Below are 17560 nucleotides of genomic sequence, written 5' to 3'. Positions count from 1 at the left end.
CGGCCCGGTTCCTTCCTGTCTTTTTTCATTCGCGGCGCCTGGCGGAAGGGAGCCGGGGCGGCGCCCGCATGCGTGAGGCGCGAACCGCCATCTTGGAAGAGGGCAACGGGGCGATGGGATGGGGGGCGGGCAGCTACAGCGCTCGGGGCGGTGACGCGGTGGCGGGGCGGAGCTCGGAGTAGCGCGTGCATAGGGCCCGGGGGCCAGCCCCGGGGCGGGGCGGGGGGAGCGCGGCCGTCGGCGGGGCAGGCGGGGGCACGCGCGCCCACGCACGCACGCACACGTACGTACTGACCGGCACACGCGTGTACGTCCGCGGCCGTACGCGCACACGGGCATAACTGCTGGGGGAGTGGCGTGCACGCGCACGCATTATACACGCGCACGCATTATACACGCGCGTTTGTGCGCGCGCACTCCGGCACACAACAGGTGCGGAGACACGCGCGCACCCGGCCCCGGGCGCAGGCGCCCCGCTGCAGGCGGGAGAGCGCGCGGCCGTGGCGGCAGCCAGGGGCCGTCGCTGTGGTGGGCGAGGAGACCGGCGGCCGCCACCTCCTCCTCCTCGGCGAGGTCCCCACCGAGCTCGGCCACCGCCAAGCCCCGCCGCGGCGTCAGGCCCGTCCGGCGGGCCCCACGGCAGCCCGCCCGGCGTTCGTCAAGTCCAGCCCGGGCGGGGTGCCAGGGCCGGCTGGCGGGAGGGAGCGCAGGAAAGGGAACGGCCGGTGGGTGGGTGACCTCTGGAGGGGAGCCCGCCCTGGAGACATATGCCGCCGCTGCTGCCGCCGCCGGCCGAGGCACGCGAGGACAGGCAGCGCCCGGCCTGGCCACCCCAGCCGTGTTGGGGCCCCTCGGCAGGCGAGGGAGGAGAGGGAGGGTGGGGAGAGCAAGGGCTGGGTGCCTGGCTCGCGGCCCCGCGCAGGGAGGGCCTTGGGCAGGACAGGCGGGCAGCGGGCCGACAGGTTCTCAGCTTCGGTCACCAAAAGCCTGATGGCCTTCGCACCCAAAACCCTTGTGAGGCACAGAGGGCAGACCCGGCTGGCAGGGTGATGGAGTGGTGAGGCCTGGGCGTGCAGCCCTAAGGGTGGGCAAGAACCTGCCTGGTCCTGAGCAGCCCTGCCCGAAGCCTGGCTTGCTCAGCTGCCCCTACAAATAATTTTTCTCGTGTCATTCCTTTCCTACCCCTACCTACACCCAGCCTTATGTGTTGCAAGTGTGGTTGCTGAGAGATTTTAAAAACCCAAATAAAAAAATGGCAGGTCGATGTTAAAAGCGGATCGATCAAATAATTTCAAAATTGGGCAACATACAAAATTTGAGTTTTTGGGGATTTTGACTTTTCTTTAGGCACTAAATATGTGGAGCTGAATTCAGAGAAGCAGGGGAAGGAGTAAGTAGAAAAAATGGAAAACATCTGAATCTTTTTTATGTTATCCCTTAATAAAGGAAATCAGAGGTGGTTCTACTCTGGCAAAGAGTGCACTTATTTTTTAAACATTGTAATCTAGAAACATAAGAAGTTCTTAAATGTTGGAATAAGCTGTTAAAACCATAAACATAAATTTTCAAAAGCGTGATACTGAAGCCAAGTATTTGTTTGGAGCCAGGAAATCTGTGTTAAGAAGACATGGATATATTGCAGTTTTTAGCACAATTTTGGAAGACCTAACGTGTATGTTACAGGAGTAATAGCTGGTAAAACCAGTGGGCTTAAACTGCATTGTTACAAATCAACACACAGAGTCCTGGTACTACTCACAAAGAAGATGGTGGGCAGATGTATAATAGGAATAGTAAGACTGAATAAAGTACTCTTTTACTTCAGTGTGGTCTGAAAGCAGGGTACATTGCTGTGCTTGGATGGACATCGGTATTCATCTAAAAATAATCACTGAAACGAACACAGACTTCTGCATCTGGAGGCTCTCTCCCACACAGTAGCAAAACCTGACGACTTTGATATACTAAGATTTAGGACAAAGTTTATTGTGCCATGAGCTTTCCTGTTACCTCAGAAATAATAATGCTGGGAAAACTGGATCTGGAGGATGCACTGTCTTGCTGCTTTTCCCTTGCTCTGTCGCAGAGCCCACATGTCCAGTCATTATCTCCTGCTTCAGTATAAGGATACTATGGAGAAGCATGTCACAGGCTAAAGTCCAAGTAAGAAACACCTTCTGCTGTCCCCTTGCCTACAGAGCCAGTCCTCTCATCACAGAAGTGCTCAGGCCAGTCAGGCATAATTTGCTTTTGCTAAATCCATGCTGACTGTTCCCAGTCACCTTCTTGCTCTTAGTGAGTCTGGAAATAACCTCCCAGACTTTCAGATTAAGCTGATCAGCCAAAAGTTCCTCATATCCTCTTTGCCTCTGGGCCTTGGGGACCTCCCATGAACACCAACACGGTCATTCAGAGATGACAGAAGGTGTCCTCACAATGACATTGGACAGCTCTCAGTGTGCTTGTTTGTTTCCCATCTGATCCCATGAGCTTACGTATGTCCTGTTTATCTAAGTAGTCCGTAACTTCCTCTTCTGTGGACATCATCTTTCTCCCCCAGGCTTTGCTGCTACCCATAGGGATCTGGGATCCCCAAGACCACACCTTGCCAGTAACAATGGCACTGACATAGTCTTTTCCTTGTCCTGTGCCACTTGGTGCTCTGTCCCATTAAGCAGCAATGCTACAATTTCCTTAGTCCTCCTTTTGCTGTTGATTTACCTACAGATGTTCTTACTGTCCTTCACATCCCTCACCATTTTCACTCTGACCTAGCTTTGGCCTTCACAGTTTTATCCCTGCATTCCTAGATGGTGCTCCTAAAGTCCTTCCTGGAATATATCCCAATCAATCATTGCATGGAAGCTGTCTCCCTGACTTCTATCAGGATATTTGGTCATCTTCTTGCGTCCTTATAGCAGGAAGGACCAGAACTGCTCAAATACCCAAGATAGGGACACTGTGGCTTTATATGACGGTGGTCTTTTTTTTCCCTCTTTCTTTCCAAATAGTAGTTGACACTTGGTTCAGAGTTCATTTTTTTGGCTCTTGCAGAGCATCAAGTACATTTTTTTCCAAGGAACTACCAATTGCAATCCTGAGATCTTATCCGTACTTAGTAACGGTTGTCTCATGGCCCATCACTGCTCTGAGGTAATGTTGCTAAGACATATCACAGGTTTTCCTCTGAAGAAACCAATGCAATTGCAAGGAAGAGGCAGATGATAGCAGACAGAGGAAATGTGCAGGATGGATCCATCTGATATGGATGTTGGGCTTTATGTATTTCATAAGTATGAAGAGAATCAGCCTTCCGTTTTGAGGAGGTGTGGGACAAATCACATTGGCTGTGGACGTACAAAGAATGACATGCTAAGGAGTGTACCCAGAGCAAATTGCTGTATAGCAGTGATGCACAGATGACCAAGCTATGTGATGGATTTCATTTTGATACTGCTAGGGATAAATTGCTCTTTTGGTGGAACTACTAATTCACTTTTAGGTTTTAGATCACGTGCTTGCAACTTTTGTTTACAGCTTGACTAGACATAGATTAACTGTGGCCATTGGTGTGCCCAAGTTGTTTCTGTTACAAAGAGGATAATTGTACTTTCATGCCTCATTTACAGAATCACAGAATCAGAGAATCAACTAGGTTGGAAAGGACCTTGAAGATCATCTAGGCCAACCGTTGACCTAGCACTGACAGTTCCCAACTACACCATATCCCTCAGGGCTATGTTGACCTGACTCTTAAACACCTCCAGGGATGGGGACTCCACCACCTCCCTGGGCAGCCCATTCCAATGCCTGTTCTGTAAATAAATATTTCCTAACATCTAGTCTAAACCTTCCCTGGTGCAACTTTGAGGCCATTCCCTCTTGTCCTGTTGCTTATGACTTGGTTAAGAGACTCATCCCCAGCTCTCTGCAACCTCCTTTCAGGGAGCTGTAGGGGGCGATGAGGTCTCCCGTCAGCCTCCTCTTCTCCAGACTAAACACCCCCAGTTCCCTCAGCTGCTCCTCGTATGACATGTGCTGCCGACACTTTAAGTGCATTACATTTAAGTACGTTACCATTTAAGTACGTTACATATTCTGAAGTGCTCAGATATTTGGGTACAGAAATGCTTTTGCTGCCTTGAGGGCTTTCAGCTACTTTACATTGGTGTAGCTAGCTGCTGGAAAGCAACTGGATCTGCCCAGCTGAGCAGACTCTGAATCTGGAGAAATCTGATTGGAATTCCCAGTGGAAAAGCCACCACTCCCTCCCTGCTTCCTTGCTAATCCCTGCTGCAGCTCTAGGGCCTGGGTGTGGACTGCAGCTGAGCAGAACAAGTTGTTAGACTGTATTTTGCAGCAATCCCCTCCACAGGGCACACTCCATCCAGTGAGATGCTTCAATTGTGTAACTGAAGTATTGCTTGGTAAAAAAGTAAAAATCAACAGTGTTAGCTAATAACCTGGTCTCTAAGTAGAAGCCATGAAGAAAATCTAATTTTAGCATCCAAACATTTGGAAACAAGTGCCGTTTTTTTAACTGCTGAAGGGGAACAAATACAGCTTGCCTCATGCACAAGTTGTATGGAATAGGCAGTGGTTTCCAGTGGGAGGAAAAGGACATTAAAAATAGAATCCCAAGCCTCGTTCACCATTTGCTTGAGATGCTGGACAAATGCCATCGTGAACCAAGTATGCTGCATATTATTTCAGTAGATGCTGATGTCTCACTTCAGAGTTTTGTAGAAGATAATTTCCTTTGGAGATGTCTTTGTAAACTCATAGTGCTGCATGTGTCCTGTTCTCATTTAATGTGAAAACCCCAATACAAATGACCTGATAATGTTTTTTTGTGTTGATTTCAAATAATTATGTGAGTGAAAATTAGACTCTGATGCTCTGTAAGTGTAACTGCTTAGATTATAGCATCTTTTTGTGAACAATCTACCTTAGTTAATCCTCTTTAGACAGAAGGAGTACAATGAAGTGTTTTGAGCCTTTGGGAGCCAAGCCAAATGCTTTGACTAGCTGATAGCTGAAACCTTTATGTCTCCCTTTGCAGATAAAAACATAAGGAAGGGGAAAAGATCATCAGCAATATAATGAAATACTGAAGTTCTGAGTTAGAGCTTAGTCTGGGCAACTGGGAGATAAAAAATCTGTGTAGTAACTGGGTGATGATGGTGGACTGTGGTGGTCTGTCATCTCATCTGTTCCTCTTTTTCCCTAGTAGAGATTTGGAGATGGGAATAACACTCTTGGCTCACATCTCCTAAGTTTTGATGCAGACATGGGGACTTGAGCTCTTAAGGCTCTCTATAGGGGACTGCAAGTCAGTTGGCTTAATCAGTGAATACAGTGTAATCCTTATTTTAAGCAAGCAGTGAAGCTAAGACAGTGTGGTGGAGGCTGCATGGCCAGGCCTTGGCAGGCAAGTGAGATGCTCTGAGCTTGAGCCCTGGATGTAGAAGACAGGTCACAACTGAAGCAGGTGTTGCTTCTAACCTTTTCTTATCTCATTCCTGTCATGATGGTGAGGAGTTAACTAATTTATAGTGGTTAGTAATGTGCCTCCAAAATCTTAAAAGCTGTCCAGCCACTGCACCCTTTGCCACTTATAGTAAACATGACCTCCTTTTACTGAGAGCTGTGGTAAAACTCTTTAGTGGAGTCAGATATGAGTAAGGCAAGTGGAAATAGGGAAACAGGTACTTCACTTTTCAAAGTCCTCTGGAGACGGCCCAGATATGATTCCCCCCACCTCCCATATGTTTTTATACAGGTGTGGTTTTCTGCCAGTACTGATCTTTAGTGTCTGAAACCTATCTTAGCTTCTGATAATTGGTTTGGTGTGTAGGAATAGCAAGGAGAATGTTTAAACTCCACCAAATTACTGCTCTTTTTATTCAAAAGACAGGAACATTAGTTTGAAAAATAAAGAAGTGAAATGCAAACAGTACTCAGAAAAGTTTGTTTCATTCCTTGACAAAACTTAACATTGCCTTTTGTCAGGTATGCCTCCAGTTAACTTAAATCTCCCCAACTGGAGAAAGAAAAGGTGATGAGTGATGAGCAAACATACTATCAAGCGTGGTTTTCAATATTTCATTCTAGCATCTGAGCTACTTTCCCTCAGGTTCTTTATTTTAACCCCAAGGATTGAACTTTTCTGCATTTCTGAAGGGCTGTGCATACTCTTGAGTCCTGAAAAGTAGACTTGTTCTCCCCTTTCTGCATGTGAAGAGATGAACTGGTCTCTCGGTTAAGGTGTGATGTGGAGGTTCATGTTATCTTGAAGCAGTTCCCATTTTTGGCCTGAAGACTGATCTTGATCAAGTGAGGTTGTTTCGGTTCCACCCCTTGTGAGCTCAGGGAGGTTTCCTGCTGTACTTTGGCGAAATAAGCTTGTCAGGGGAGAATCTTGTTTCCCTGAATGCTTTCCCAGCACAGTGGCCTCTGAAAGAAGTAGGGTGAAAGGAGAAGCAGCTCATGCACACCCCTTTGTCTCTAAGTCTAGTGTACCGTCTTTCTGCCAGCCTTGCACTTACCTCCTCCAGTCTTCTTGAAGGAGCTGAATATAGACCTTTCTGTTCTTCCCCATGGGGTGAGGTGTTTGTGCTTTGCTGCAGGTCTTCATGATATTTTCTTTGGTCACCTCTGCAGATGAACTGGAAATGCTCTTTTTTTTGGCCATTCTGCATTCTTTCTGGTTCTGTGCCGTAAGGATGCCAGCACTGCAGGGATTTTCAACCCATTTTTTTCTGCCCTTTAGCTCTCTGCTGTGCTATATTATGCACTTCTCTACATTCACAGCCTGACCCTGGTTCCTGATGTGGTGTCTGGTTTCAGAAAGAAGTCTCAAGCAGTTGAGTTGTGAAAGATGCTTAGGAGCAATGCTTTTGTTTACTTAGAGATTTCATGGGGACATCTTGGTATGTTTTGCAGCACGCAGTGCAGCTGAAACCACCTTACATCACATAGCTATGCAGGTTTGGGTTAACTGTTGTTTTGGTTGTAAAAGAGGAGCCTGACTGACAACTGTTTTTCTGACCACATGCCTACATTATTTTTCCAGGATATTTATAGAAGTCTGACTTGCTGAACAGAGCAAAATGACTTTGTGCAATTAATGTGACATGCTTAATAATGCTTGGAAGGGTGCAGGCATCTGCATTTATCAACCTGCCATGGCTAAAAAAAAAAATCTGACAAGCAATCCCATCACAAACACAGCATATGTTTTTCTAAAACAAGGGACCACACGATGCCCTGTCGGTATGTCTGCTTTTGAGATGAGACACGCTATTTTTCCAAGAGAAACTTACGTCATGCCAGAAACTCACTTTACCCTTGGGTTGTACTACAGAGTGACAAATCCAATTTATTTTTTTTTTCTTTTGTCATTTTAATGTCATAATTACTTTCTCATTTAAACAGCTTGTGCCTTGAATACAAAGTATGGTTTGGTTGTTAGCACTGCAGCGGCACCTTGGTGAAATCAGGTCCAACCAGCTATCCATATTTTTTCCAGTCAATACATGATTTTTAAAAGGTTATCATGACATAAATAAAAAGTTGAAGGATCAAGTAATGAGCATACAATATGCAGCTTTCCACACCTAGTATTTTTATACAGCTGCATTAGTAATTCTATTGTCTGGGGAGGTTTTAATTTGAAAAAGAGGGCACTCCTGAGGGGTGTCTGCTTGAAGATGAAACCTTATTTAGCTTGAGAAAAAAAAGCCTCAGCCACAGCTCCAACCTCTCTTGGCTCAGGTGCTAGAAGATGTTAGAAACTGCTGTTTCCTCAGCAGCAGTACTCATTTTAGTGTAGCTCTCACTGCTGCAAAGACAGCTGTAGCAGGTTCAACCTCCTGTAGCTATTGGGACCTACTCTGCAGTATGTCCTTACCCAAAAGGTAGAATATACAAGTCACAACATTTATTCATCAGTATATAAACACCAGATCCTTGGCTGGCTGCCCCTTGCAGGAAAACACAGAAGTAAGAGGGGATGGGGAGAAGAAGGGGAGTTTAAGCTGCCTCACATGCCTTGTGCCAGTGAATTGCCTGGTTTTAGTATTAGGTGGAAATTTAATTTCTGTGTTTTGGCTCTAGCTCCCTGCCTTACTTTCAAGGAGCATGAGAGGAGGGGGCAGGACAGGGACATGGGAGGCATTGATCATTGAAGCACGTATCTGGGGAGAAGGGGATGAAAATGGTGGTTACCAAAGTGGGGATGAACCATGTTTGAACCCAGAAGTTGAAAGTACTATAGCTTCTTTGTCTCCTGAGACAACCACTATCCCCAGTGCTGAGCTCACCACAGAAGCATAGGATTGGGAGACACCATATAGATGTCTGTTGGAGGATGTAGTTTTATGCTTGAGGTTCTGCTAGAGCGTGTGGCAGGCTGTATCTGACGCATGTGCCTGCTCTGCCTTTCTATGGAAACTAGCGTGTAATCCTTGTCTCAGCTCCATGTGACATTGGCATGTGGCCATGTCATACCTCTTGACCCCAGAGCTGAAATATACTCTGGACTGGTAATACCTGTGTGGCAGATAAGATCATCCAGGCCATTATGTATGCAGCAAATGCATTCAATAAATGTTTTGTCTGGAAAAACATTGAACATCTATCCCATACATGTGAATCCACCACTGCTGAAACATAGATCTATGGTAAAGGATCTTTGCATTTGTGCTTTTGCTTCCACAGTTTTTCTTTTTTAATTTTACATTTTGTAATATTAAAAAATAATACTTTCTGTCTGGCATGTTGAAGAAATACAGATATTTTCACTAAGAAAGTGAAATACTACCTGACAGAGGAAAATCCATTTGAAATATGTAGGAGTTTTACCTGAATAAGTACTGAAAGGTTTGGCCCTTGGGATGGGAATAGACCTTGGAGTTTTACCAAGGTGCTTCAGAGCTCCTTGTTCCCATTGCTTTTCTTTTTCAAATACGATGACTGGAGCTGTCTGAATGCAGAAGTCATTTGAACTAAAAATAAGTATCTTTTAAAACAGGATCTTCATTCTCTGGTCTCTCACAAAGTCCGCTCAGGTATGAAACTGTGTATTGCTTTTTGTGCTGATTTTCTAGGCTGGTGTTTAATCTGTGTGAACTGTGAAATACTGATTTTACTTTACTTATATGGAAAAGGCCAAGCTTTTGAGCAAATTACTGTGTTGCTAAAGATCAGAAAAGCTCCTTTGAACTAGTTTCTTTACTGACCTTTAAATTGCAGGCATTTTAAAATAAAGCCCATCTACTTTCCACTGTTTATGGAGACATTGAAGGAGAAATATAGTGCTCTTCATGCACATGAGAATCAGATTCAAACAGGTACAATAAACATTAATTGTGACTTCTTGTCAGGTTTTCCTTTGTAAGCCTACAAGTTCCCCGACAACCTTGCAATTACAGGAAGAAATATTAAAAAAACCCCACAGAGCAAATGTGATTCTGTGCCCAGGGATTATTCTGTAACCCTGAAAGGTTGAACTGACACCACTTTGCAAAAAAAAAGCAATGGGTGAGTGCCTATATGCTTTTTCACAAGTGATATCTGACTTAAGAAGTACCTCACCTGTTATCCTCACTGTTCTAGAGAGGATATTGAAAATTAATACAATCTCACGCTTCTAAATGATTCAAAATTGGTGTATTTACAAGCCATAACTTCAAGGATAAGACTCATATGATGTAGATTCTGTAACAGAGGACATCATGGGTTTGGGTTTCTTTTTCTTACTGTATGAGCAAGACTGGATGCTTTCCTGTTATTTAGGACTTCTTATCTATAATGACCATAAAGGAGGTGAAAAGGTACTGTAAATTTTAAATTGATGTGCTATTGGAGCCAAAGTCAAGAATTGCATTTTTGAGACTCAATCACCAGTGTGAACTTCTGTATTGAAGTGGGAAGTTTTCCTTCAAGACATAAACTACCTTCTCCAGCTTGGAGTGAACAGCCGGAAATTACTGAAGAGTCTGTCCCTCAGAATGAGGGGAAATGTGGTGAGATGCATTGTGTAGGTTGGGGATTTATCTTTCACAGAATCACAGAATCATCTAGGTTGGAAAGGACCTTGAAGATCATCTAGTCCAACTGTTCACTTAGCACTGACAACTACAGCATATCCCTAAGCGCTAAATTGACCCTACTCACTTTCACTGAAGTATCCACACTGTTGTTTCTAAGATGGCATGTTACCCTCCAGAAGGAACATCCTTCTGTTTTCACCTTATAATTTTTAATTCCATGCTTACAGACACCATTATGCTCTCCACTCTTCAATTAAAGAAATGAGCTCCTAAATGTAGCAAGTAGCCCCCCCTGCTTTTTTTTTTTTTTATTCCTTCTCGATAAAAACACTTCTACTGAACCTGAAAACAAGATTTACAAAAGAAAAGTTTTGTCCTGAGAGCAAATACTGTGGTTTGATTTATCCACCAAGACTCCAGGCTTCTCAAAAGCTTAGTTGTAAGCATGTAGGATCCTTATCTAAGAGTTATATGGCATAGGAAGTGCTTGTAATAATTTATGAACTGGAATTAGAGTTGTAGAGTGATTTCTAATGCTATAATGCTTGTAATGCTGGAAATAGTACTTTCATACAGTGTGCCATAAATGCATCATACGCTTAATTACTAATTAAGACATAACTAGCTGAAACACTGGCTATCGTGCCTAATTTTTTTCTTTTTTCCCCAACAATAAAGTGATGCCAAATCTGTAAAATCATGAACTGAAAGTAGTTTAAAATAGTATCAAAATTATTGTAAAAAGACCCAGGATTAGATATGAGCTCTGAAGTTTAACAACATGTGAAGTTCTGACCCTTGGTCTTGGTGTGGCAATATGCAAATATTCAGATAAGAAATATGTAAGGGACAACAGCTCTATACTGCATGTTGGACTTTCCTTAGAAGGAGAAAACACCGCTCATGCTGTCCCGTCACAGACACAAAGGGCATGCAACCTTTATCTTCCTTCCACAGACACATGTTTAGGGTGAGGGAGAACCGGAGAGGCCACCCTACAGAGTGACACCCATCGATGACTCCTGTGTGCTCATACTTCAGTTTCCACATTCTCAAATGAAAAAAACCAAAAAACAAAAAAACAAACCTTAGCAGAAGAGAAGCCCATTTTCCATGCTGTTTATGTGACAGACTATATGCAAGTCATGAGAATGATGGCGTATTCAAACTGCAAAGTCTTTTACATTACATTTACATTAAACAACATGCCAGGCCAAGTCTTCCCTGACCTACTTGAGAAATAATTATCTTGTATACAGAGATCATGATTTGTCTCATTTTCAAGTGTCTGTTGCTAGCAGTGGTTGGGCTAGAAAATATTTTGTTTTCCTTCGCTTTTCTGTTTGTATTTATCCGTGTGTGTGTGCATGCATGTGCATATTGATGCATGAAAAGATAAGGCAAACGTATGATAAAGGCTAACATTTGAAAAGGCTGTTTTGGAGTATTAAAGCCTACCTGTACTGGGATATCATCCACCTATGACAAAGATAATCTTTATTACCCTGATAAGGAATTGGTAGGAAAACAACAGTGATTTATTTTTAATTGAAAAAGAAGTTGCATGGTTTGAATGACTCCACATATTGTTAACATAAAATGGGGATAAATGCAATAAATTGCAAATTGTTTACATAGAGGCTTTGTAAATCTAAATGAACATTCATAAGGAATGACCTTACTGATAAGACCTAATATGATGTAGATTCCACATCCGTGGTTATCACTATGTAGTCTGCTGTTTAACAATTTTATATTTTTTTTACCATATGAGGAAGACTTGATGTTTGAAAAGATGTATGGTATTGTTAGCTTTGTGGCTGTTAAAATGTTTTCAGTCAAGGCAGCATAGATAAAGGGGCTGCAGGGAAAGCATCAGGGAGCGATGTCTTTGCTCCATGCGTGCTGTATTAAAAAAGAGTTGCTCCCTGGAAGTTTGTGCCATATTCTAGTAGCTGGGAAGAGTGATGATTACTGTAGAGTTGTCTGTGAAAAACTAGATTTTATCTGTAAATAAAGCAATTAAAAAGGTACCATATGCACTGTTTCCACAATACTATTTCTTAGCCACTTGGGAAAGCAATGTGAGAGCCTTTGGACAGCCCTGGTTGATCACAGGAAAGGTCATATGAGGCAGGTTTTGCAGGTTCAGTCCTTTGTACTGTTCTTTGCTAGAAGAGGAATTATAATGTGGGGAAATCTTGCTGTAGACCCACATTCTCTTTCAACTGTCTTGTGATTTGAGTTCTGAAGCCTGATTTTTTGTATATGAATCCATTAATAAATTAAAAAGATCTCGTGTCTTTTGTATATGTAGAGTTCCTTATGATGGTCTTACAATGTTGTATCTTCTCCCTACTCAGTGGAAGTCATCTCAGGTGTCCATCTCAGTTGGAATTTCGGCTTCCATTTATATTGCAGGAATATGGTTAAAATCAATATGATAATTTTATTACTTTGTTCTCTTATTTGATACATCTGTATACTATTCCCAGATACACTTAACACAGATATAAACTGAGTAGCAAAGTTAACTAGCACAACATGTAAGCAAGTACAAACTAAAGGACTTTAAAGCTTTCTGGTCTTCTCAATAACACTCTGGAAATGGTCTAGTTAAACAGCTAACTATCCTCAAAGCATCCTCTGAAGTTGATTAAACTTGGTCTTTGCCAGGGAAATGGACTTTGAATGGTATAACCTCTGTGACACAAGGCATCTATCTGGTCAATCATGGTGATGCCTCTGAGCTGTGGTACCTGCACCCTGACAGCACATTAGAGAGCGAGCCAGCATGCATCATTCCTCCCTGACTGCTTACCCTGGTTTCCACTGGAAGAAAACCTGTAAGAAACTCAAGGAAGAATCTGTGATGACTTCCATCAGTCCCCTCATTTGGACATTGAGGGACTGAGAATTTGGGACACAGTGCAGAAGGCATTGTGTTTGCCTCATAGTTCGTGTGTAGCATCAGAGTCCTCCAGCTGATGGATTACAAGGCTGAAAATGCCTCTACTGGATTTGGACCAGAGAACTGAATTTGTAAGCCAACGAAGTTTGTACAGCGTGGGAGTTTTGTGGCCCCAGGGGACAAACCTGGATGTGCAGCTGCCTGAGATCTGAGTTAAGCACAGAGTAACAGCACTTGGGACAGCAAAGTCCACACCTCCAAGAGAGACTTCTAACTCCTTAGTCAATTGGACAGGCAGAAACAGCCCTGGCTACTGCTGCTAGCAGTCACATCCTGAAACAACGTGGGATTCAGGTAGGAGACTTTACATTTGGGGGTAAAATTCCTGAATGAATTAAAACAGTCCCCTCATGTCTTCTGCACTGGGGAACAGATGATTCATCCTTGCTGCAGAGTTACACACTGAGCAGGGATGGGATTTTTCAGTGCATTCAGTACTGACCTAATAACTTTCTTACCGGTGTCATGCAGAACAGAAGTGGGCCAGAGCTAACCATTTATTGCAGCTATTTAAATAAATGTGCAAGTAACACCTTGTATGTGAAATTTGCAGGAAGTCTGAGGGCATCGGGATGGATGTCTGAGTCATAGGGAAGGGGGTGGGTCACAGAGAAGGAATTTCCTCTTCAGCTCTCCTTGCTTTTGTTCTCAAAGATTTAAAACAGGTTTTGCCTGGATAAACCAAGTTGCTTTTCCCAACTCCATCATTTAAGTCTATGGTGCCCAAACTGAATGGTCTTTAACGTTAGTCTTTAAATCTTTTAATGTAGTGATTAAACATGACAGGGATTAAGTCCCTGTCCAATAGCAGCTCACCTGGGTGCATTGGTTAGATGCAAAGCACAAAGCCAAATGCTCTTAAGCACCCAAGCATACTGCTGTTTCAAAACGTAGCAAGCTCTGTCATGTCTTGTGATTAGGAAGCTTTTTTTTTTTAAATTGAAGATAGAGTGGAACAAAAAGCTGATAAAAAGAATGCCTTTCAGATCAAAAAAAAAATAGACTGTTGACAAAAGTTAGAACAGAAATTGAAGGGTTTTATCTTAAGTATATTTAAATATATGTCTGGTACAGTTTAGATATATTTATGAGGTACCTAGTCTAATGGAAAAAGAACTTGCAAATTCATAATTTCCTCAGGTATCTAGGTGAGAGACTGAATTATGCATACAAGAAAAATCAAATAGAGTTTGGCCCAAAAAGCATTAACTAACAAAAACATTCTTCTTGTTGCCAAATTGCCTAAAAATCTCCTAGGAAATGTCAGAAAGAAGGTGCTTCTGTGAGCCATGGAGCCTTTAATTATATCAGCACACAGCATATTTATTCTTGCAGGATTTTTGCCTCAGTATGTTTTTTTCCTCATCATCATTATACGTGGGTCCTAAGGTGAACATACAGTTCATGCATGATTTAAACCCTGTTCTGGAGACAATGCCCTTTGTTTCCTCATTGGTCTTTTCCTATGATGCTAATTACTATAGCAATTGAGTGCTTCACATGGCTTTATTTTCATAACATCTCAAAGAGATGGATAGGTAGCATTACTGCACTTTACAGATTAACAGTAGAAAGTTTGAGGTAAAAAACGAAGTAAGTTTATTCATTTATTGAGGGAAAATTCCATTTTAAGAAAATTAAATTGCCCATTGATGGGTTTTGCTTTTAGCTGGAAAACCCTCTGGGAAGTGTGATTGTGTCACTCTGGAAATGTGATACTTTTGTTTTTTCCTCCAGCAAAATGAAAATTTTCCTTCAATCTGCTCTAAATTTAAGAGGAAAACATTTGGATTTTGTGCACTGAGTCCAAATATCTCATTTGAAATCTCCTCTTAAAAAGAAGTAAACTTGGTCAGTGGAGCAGAGTCCTTGGCAGGTTCTATCTCCTAATGCATGTTCTCTGTACAGTGGTTACATGAAGCTACATGCCATTGCAGATGGAATCAAGATTGGGCGTCTGAGCTTCTAAAAAGCAAAGAAAACAAATGGGTTTATCATAGTGTTGATACCTGCAGACATGCCAACAGCCTGGACAAAAATGCAAATTTTCCTGCAGGACCTGTGCCAGGTATGCAATGAAGGTGGCAGAGAACAGCTGCCAGCTACCCTGCGTGAGGTGGCTGAGGCTTTTGGGAGAGTTGGGACACTTTGTCAGAAACTTTCATAGGCATTTCTGAACAGAAGAGGAAAAAAGGACAGCCTCAATACCTCTCAGCTCCCCAGCACAGAAGTTTTTGCTTTAATCTTTCTACCTTTTTTTTGTGCACTGCTTTGCACCTCTTGCTCTCTCCTAATGCCACGTGCTTGCCTTTCTCTGTGTTCCCAGTTCTCCCCAGGCTGCTGTGCTTCTTGTACCATTGTTTTATTTATACACCACTCTTCCTACTACCTTGCTGAACAGCAGCCCCTGCTTTGCTCTTTCATACTCTTACTGCTCAGCCAGCCTGTTTTCCTCATGGTCTTGCCAGCCTACAAACCTGTGTGTCCCCCATTTTGCCATCTTGATCTTTGCCTTTTCCTGCTCCAGCTGCTGGTCTTCATCTGTTCCCTGCCTTCCCCAAACCCTGTAGACTGTGCTGATCCCCATACACTCCACATTTGAATCGGGTGTCTTTTTGCACGGTGCTTGGATGGCGGGCGTGTTGCTCTTCAGTTTCCGCCACTGCTCAGCCTGCAGCATCCCAGAGTCCTGGAAATGTGGCTGTGGGAAAAAGGGAGCAGATCCATCATGTGACAGCACTGTCAGTCAATTCGAGGAGACTTTTCTGGGGCTGGAGGGTCTGTGGACATCAGTAAGTCTGCTCACAGACGAGCAAGATGTGTAAAACAGGATCCTTCGACAGGTCTGGGGAGGATGTGGGGAGTAGTGGGGAGGGACCGTGTGTGGCAGACAGGAGCCGAGGTAGGACACTGTCCTGTTCCTCCAAGGTGGCCTTTTAGACACCCCTGTTATTGCAGGCTCCTCTCCAGGGTTTGCTTTTTCCCTTCCCTCTGAGGGAGCAAGAGTCAGAACAGAGGGTGGCAGCTGGACGTGGCCAAAGGCCTTGGCATGCCTGCCATGGTGCAGCCGCTGGCACCTGCCTCCTTCATTCTTCCTCTCCCTCCTTCACTCTCCCTGACACACGGGGCTGCCTCCTCTCTCTGGCAGAAAGGTGGCATGAGGCAGGTGCCATTTCAGCCCTGCTCTCTTTTCTTGATGCATGCTGGTGTGATATGGCTAGGATTTCATGCGGAGGAGGAAGGATGCTCTGGCCCTTCACAAAATCCCTTTGCATGAGCTGCTGCTGGAGGGAAACTGCCCCCTGACAGGGAGAGATTTTTCTTCATAGGAGATTATTTGAAGCAGTGTGTGCAAGCAGGGGTGGTCAGAGCAGTCTTCTGGTTTAGCTGCTGCCTAACCCTAATTCTGAGATTGAGGAAGGCTGAAGAAATGGGGAACCAGTGCATAAAATGAGGACAAAGCACACTGAAACTGAAGAGGCTGCACTGTAATGAGGAAAGACACCACCTACACAGCAAAGAAACTATAGTCTGTACTTATTGCAGTATTTATCTGTACTGTATTTCTAAAGACGGTCCATCTGTATGGGTAGTACAGCTGAATTAAGTTTAAGGAAACAAAGACTTTGCCCAAAGGTATTTGTCTCAGCAAATGAACTGAAAATACAAAACATATGGGGCAATGTGAATTTTAACAATGCTTAAAAAAAAAAAAAAAAAGCAGCATTCACTGTGTGTTTTAAAGAGTTTCAAGGACAGCAAAAATCACTGGCATGATTTAGCTGTATCTGAGAGCTGATGCAATTCATATCAGTAGGGAATTGCTTAACACATCTGGGCAGGGTTCCTGGTGGTGGTGTCTGCTGGATGTCTTTGCAATGTAATAGACGATATGTGGGTGTTTTGGGGCCCCTGCTCTAGATTCCTCTCTTTGAGCCGGTCATTTCTGTTTTCCTTGTTTGCTGATGGTCACAGCTGGGTCCTGACCTTGGGGCTGCCCCATCAAACGAGCATGCACACTTGAGCCCGTGGTGCCTTGAACTCCCAGAATGTACAGGTAGAAATGGTAGAGGCCTTTCTGATAGCCTCAGTTGGTGTGTTTTGCTATTATTTGTATTTCTTTTGGGCTGAGAGGCTTCCCTTTGCACTGAGTTTTCAAGGCTAAATAATCATGAGCACTGAAAAAAAGTGCCTCTGTCATACCCTCTTCGGAGAGAAACAGGAGGTGGAGACAGCAGGTGACTTGAACACTGCTGCAATGATGGTTGTTGCCATAAGCAAAGGTCCCAGGAAGCCATAAGCTTATAAAAACCCTTTTCAGCTAAAATAAATCACTGCAGCTTCCCTCTCACAGCTGACCAGAGATTTACTCAGTTTGCACTCAGTTTAGGATCCTTCCAAAGTGCTTACAGCCTCTTCCGAACTCCTCTGTGTGAACAAACCCCGGCTTCTGCTAAGTGTCCATAGAGCCACAAAATAATTTATATCTTTATGCTTTCAGATATCACTTTTGTTGAGGGGAAATTCCCTCTGT

The sequence above is a fragment of the Athene noctua genome, chromosome 1, assembly GCF_965140245.1.
Source record: "Athene noctua chromosome 1, bAthNoc1.hap1.1, whole genome shotgun sequence".
Taxonomy (NCBI): Eukaryota; Metazoa; Chordata; class Aves; order Strigiformes; family Strigidae; genus Athene; species Athene noctua.
Note: the sequence above shows the minus strand (reverse complement) of the source record.